Source organism: Diadema antillarum, unplaced genomic scaffold, assembly GCF_040938485.1.
Source record: "Diadema antillarum isolate AM-2024a unplaced genomic scaffold, OU_Dant_1.0 seq00000603_RagTag, whole genome shotgun sequence".
NCBI classification, from domain to species: domain Eukaryota; kingdom Metazoa; phylum Echinodermata; class Echinoidea; order Diadematoida; family Diadematidae; genus Diadema; species Diadema antillarum.
The window spans coordinates 246,333-252,419 of record NW_027271531.1 but is presented as its reverse complement, the minus strand read 5'-3'; positions in this window follow the sequence as shown (position 1 = coordinate 252,419).

Genomic DNA, 6,087 nt, shown 5'->3' with positions numbered 1-6,087 from the left:
ACCGTGTACGATGTCTATGGTTAAGCTTCTTAGAATGTCAAATACACCAAGCTCTGTCAAGCTATATTATTATACACTAGTTTCTGACTTTCTGCAAATAAAGACCGGGCTAAAACAAACAGGAAACACATTTTGTTAACATAATAATACAGCAATGTACGTTGATCTAAAGCATATGTCCAGTTTGGTTGTTTTTTCAGGTATTTGACTAACCAATAGTGATGTAGCCATGCGCGCATTGTTGCTGTCCCATAGGGTGGGGAATATCAGAGAGGGTTGAATAGAGAGTGCTGCACTAAGGTGGGGGGGGGGTAGATGCAAGCAGGAGTATTTGCAATTAATGAGAAATGACAGCAGTAGAAATGTAATGTTCGAATTCCCGAATACTCGTTGTTTTGTTTGGTAAAGCTTACTCTTAAGTTTGATATCGATCGATTAGTCCCTTTAAATTCCTTGTGACTTCCCATCACGTGGACGTCCTACCATTGGCTGTTATTTTTTCCTCTCTTTTCCTTGCTTTACGCAAAGATCCTGACCGTCGGTCTGCGTGTTCCGCTCTGAGTCTCATACTGTTTCAAGTGTCAGGTTTTATTTCTGTTGCTGTGGAAATTCAAAATATTATCTACAGCACTGAGACTAACAGTACAAAATGATAATTCAACAGCAGTAGTTACAGTACCCACATGGTAGAAGCATATACGTCTGAGTTTAAAAGATTGTACTCAAGAAGTAAAAATTAGAAAACGTGATATTTGCAAGTGTATGATGTACTTAAGGTGCTGGAACCAAGGAGATCCCTTGTCACCCTACCTTTTTCTGTTGGTCAGTGAAATTCTTGGAATTATGATTAGGCACACAAATTCTGTGGTTGGGTTGCAAATTAATGAAAAAAATTTTAAAGTATTACAATACGCAGATGATACACTTTTAACACTTAACGGATCAGATCAAGATCTAAAAGATGCTCTTGAGATTTTTGATACTTTTGCTAACATATCGAATTTAAGAATTAACCCCAGAAAGACTAAAATAATATGGATAGGAAAGAATCGGAATTGTAGAATTAAATTATTGGAAGATTGTAATTTTGACTGGATTTTTCAGGGTAGGTACTTTAGGTACCTGGGAATAGAATTTTCAGTTAAATTATATGAAATGGTTGAACAAAATTATTGTGAAAAAATGAAAGATATTACAAACACAATGACCTCCTGGTCTAAACGATCACTTACTGTTTTAGGAAGAATTACTGTAGTTAAATCATTATTGATGTCAAAATTAAATTATTTGTTGTTATCACTTCCTGAACCAAATTTTAAAACATTGACAGATATAAATCGTTGTTTTTATTCGTTTATATGGGAAAATAAACCTGATAAAATAAATAGAAATCAAATGTGCCAGCTATATTGTCATGGTGGTACTAAAATGATTGATATTTTCATGCATGCTAAATCTCTTAAAATATCCTGGATCAGAAGGTTTATTTGTGATCCGCAGACTGAAAATTATACGTTCCACATGTTCCGTTCTTTCTTGCCCCAACCAGTATCGTTTCATTTATTTATGGGGTCACTGTACTACAAAAAACTTGCCAATGTAATGTCTAATGATTTTTGGAAAGAGGTACTTCTGGCCTTTTCAGAATTTCTACAAATCAATACAAATGATAATTGGGCAAGCCAGCCTCTTTGGAATAATCCTTTGATTAAAATGAATAATAACACTGTATATTTTAAGTCTTGGTGTGAAAAAGGTGTACGTTTTATAAATGACTTGTTAGATAATGATGGAAAATTTCTTTCATATTTTGAATTTCAGAGGAAGTTTGATATACAAACTAACTTTCTTCAGCACGGTGGACTGTGTAATTCTATCCAATCATTTGCAAAAAACCGCATGTCGAAAATAGCAGACCCTTTTATTCCTCATGGTTTAAATGTAATACTGAAACATAAGAAAGGTTGTTCTGATATTTATCAAACGTTGTTAAGACACACGTCAAAACATTGTAACAGTTTTGTTAAGTGGAGTAGCATGTTGGATCTTGATGATGAAACATGGTCTTTATACTGTTTAATTCCTTTTGAATCAACTATTGATATTAATATGAGGTGGTTTCAATTTAAGATTCTCAATAGAATATTATATATGAAAGATGCTCTTTTAAAATTTGGTTTTGTAACAGATAAAAAGTGTACGTTTTGTAATGACAGTGAGGAAACCATAATGCATATATTCTGTTCATGTCCTTATTCAAATAATATATGGAATAAGTTTGAGCGATGGTTACTTTTGAAGATAGATAAACAAATTGTATTTACAAACCAACACAAGTTATTCGGATTATATGGTCTCAACAACAGTGCATTAAACTGTATGATGATTGTTATAAGAAGAGAAATTTTTTCAGCGAAATTAAAAAAGACCGTTCCGTCATTCGAACATATAATATCTGAGATAAAATGTTATTTTGAGATGGAAAAATGTATAAGTCAAATGAATAGTAGAGAAAAAACTTTTGTGAAGAAATGGGCTTTATTTATTAAGTGCTTTTGAATATTAAAATTGCATGATATTCATAGTGTTTTCAGGGTTATTTCTGCCAATAAAATAAAAAAAATGATATAAGTTATATGTTATATGTACAAGCGCAGTAGGCCACTCTTTGTCGATGTTTTGTATTTAAAAAATTATTTGTAAATGTGACTTTCTGAATATGTGTATGAATAAAACACCCTGTGGAAGGGAAAAAAAAAAAAAAAAAAAAGGTGCTGGAACGTGTCACCAAGCATTGTCGAGTTGAGTTTGAGTGTACTACAATGTACAGTGTATTACTTCTTCAGCTGATACATAGACCGAATAAGAACCCATGAGGAAAAGTATATTATCCTAACCGTTATACGATATCGAACATGTATGTTTTTATGAACAATTAAAGTTTTGTAGAATTCTCTTCATATTTTCTTCGACATGGATATCCCAAATGATGTTATGAATTTATTTCAAGAGTCTTTTTATCCATCAATGGCGTCACCTAAATTTGAAAAATTCATAACTTTGAACCGTTTTTCCTCAAATTTTCACTATGTTCTACTGCAGTATTGCTGTTTTCACTCAATCTACATTAAATATTTGGGCTTTGGTTTCCTTTAAACAGAGTCTCTAAAGATAGAAACAAACCAATGGTTGTCACATTCATCAAAATCGGGCAAGAAAATTGAGGATTGGAATTTGAAGTGTCACATGTTTCAAAGTCAACACTTTCTACACAAAAGCTAGTAAAACATTAATCTGGCTTCCAGGCCCTCTGCCCGTACTACTAGTATTTCTCTATTCAGGATATTGACGCCCTCAACGTCGAAAACTAGTAAAGTTTAAGGTGGTTTTGTCGCCGCAGAGACTAGTTGGCAAAGGCTCTGGAAACCAGACTAGTAAAACATGTACTATGAAATGTGATTTGATATTATTCGCAAATATTATCTATTTAAATTGTAAGTAATTTGATGCGGAGGATGTAGTATTCAATTTAATCTAATTTCTTGTCGAATAAAGATATCTAATGCAGATTTGAGTAAGCTCATTGAGAGGAGATAAAATCATACATATGTTAATTTCAAATGATAAAACTGGTGTTTGAAAATTGAACATCTTCATTCTGTGAGTCTTTTCAACTCTTTTTCTTTTGACGCCATCTGGTGACTTTCTTTCTGTTTCTGTTTCTTGTTGTTTGTTTGGCCTTTTTTTTTTGCTGGGGTATTCTGTGTTTCATGACCATGACTCTTATACTATATACCGTCTATCATTGATTGATTGATTCGTATTTCATACATGTACAATAATCTATGAAATCATATATAATCAAAGCCCCAAATTGACCACATGATTGTTTTGTGAACCTGGAGTGTATAATCATACTCTACAAATACGAATCATATCGTTTCTAAAAAGATTCTCCCCTTTTTTTCTTTTCTTTTTTTTTGCGGTTTTCCTTTAGAATCTACGGACGACTGGGATCACTTCGACGTTACCATGGCAGCAAACTTCAAGGAGGACAAGAAATGTCAGAGTATCGATTGTGGAAAAAAATCTGGAGCGATGTACAATGTAAAAGAAAAACAAATGCTATGTGATGAATGCGTAGAAAAGAAAGACTTTGCAATCAAGACTGAAAAGGACAACACAAACTGGTTTTGCCAAAAACACGCAAAAGCCATCAAATTCTATTGCGATTCGCATGATCTTGGAATCTGCCACGCCTGTGCAACCGTCCGACACGGACAGCCATGTGTCCTACACGACTTGGATGACATTGTCACTGAGAGAAAGACTATTCTGAGAGACATGGTTGTCATGGCAACAAAAAAGATGACTGAATTAGAAAACCGTGAGCAGCATGCCAAGCAACAAGAAGTTGATGCGACCAATCACTTGATGTCAGTGGAAAGAGAAATAGGATTGTTCTTCGAAAAGATAATTCGTAGCGAGGATGCCAACTTGCGGCGAGAAGAAAACGTGATAAAACAGGAAGCAGAAGAAGAAATTTCTAAAGTTAATGAGAAAAAAGAACAGCGATTGCTACAGAGCCGTAATAAAGCAAGGGCAAATAGAGAGAAAATAGTCAAAAGACAAGAAGAAATATTGATCTCACTGACAGATGTACGTGATGAGTATACTAGAAAACACAAACATTGTCATCATCAAATTAGGGAGAGTCAACTCGCCATGAGAAAAGCTTTGGATGATATTGACGCACTGCTCCTCAGTAACAAACGACTGATCGAGGGAGGGAAAGATCTCATAAGGGCACTGAACCAGGTCGTTGGGTCAGGTGATGAGAGGAAGGAGGAGGAGAACCCTGAAGGCATCTCAAGCAAAGTGAAAACTGTCCGATTTGTGAAAAGTGAGGAAAGCAAGGGTTACAAGGGAAGAGTCGATTGGTGTGGCGGGAAGTGGGAACTCAGCGACTCAATTGAAATTCCAGACGATTTTAAATTCCCAATGATAGCTGGATGTATCAACGAGGAGGAGGTGGTCATTTCAGACAGGTCCTTTGACAACGGCCAAACATATGTGACAAATGTCCGAACCAAAAAGACGGAAAAAGTGGCACAGAACGACAGTGAAACATTTATTGCTTCATGTACACTACTGGATGACAACACGATAGTCTGTGGCAAGCGGTGGCGAGGCTGTTCGGGACCAGTATTGAGCAAGGGCATCTCACTGTACAACAGGCAGTGGCAACTCCTCAGACACCTGGACATACCAAGACACATGCAGACAGACTACGCCAGGGTAGAAGTTGCAGTCGATGTTAATGGTATGCTCCTTGCTTGTGAGGCTGGTCAGTCTAATATCTACGTTATCGATTCGAAAAGTGGAAAGATTGAAAGCGTGATCACGTGCAAATCTGGGAATATGATCAGGATGCGTGGAGTTATGGCGTGTGGGAAGATCATAGCTCGTCGTGCGCCATTTGATGACACATTGTTGGTAATCGATCGTCATGGAGATCAGACGGAGATAGAACATGATGATACAATCTGGTATGCGGCTATCGATCCTTTGACCGATAACCCTTACGTCGTGTGCTACAATGCAGAGAGCGATATATGTTCCATTGATCGTATGTCTTACAACGGCGAGGCGGGAGTAAGAGAATTGTCCATCCCACTATGGGAGGGATTGAATACAAGAAATGAAAGACTCTGGCATGTTGTGTCATCAGGACTCATCCTCACCTCTGATGGCAAACTCATTTTGTGTGATGGAAGAAACATCATGATTTATGAGAAAAAGTTTACATTATAAACATTAGCCTGATATACTCAAAGTTGACGAATTCAGAGGATATTTCAATTGAAGGGATAAAAAAGACAATTTCATCACGAAAAAGAGGAATTTGAGAATAATTTGTTCTTGCGCTCTCGGCCAATAACTGATGATTTTCATTTATAGATGACATTTGGACACATAAAATATGTGAATATCGCAAAGTACTAGGCCTAATCCTAGAAATTCAGAATAATCTATGTCCTTCGCTTAAGTATATCTGTGAATTTTTTAGATGATTTGTATAGATTC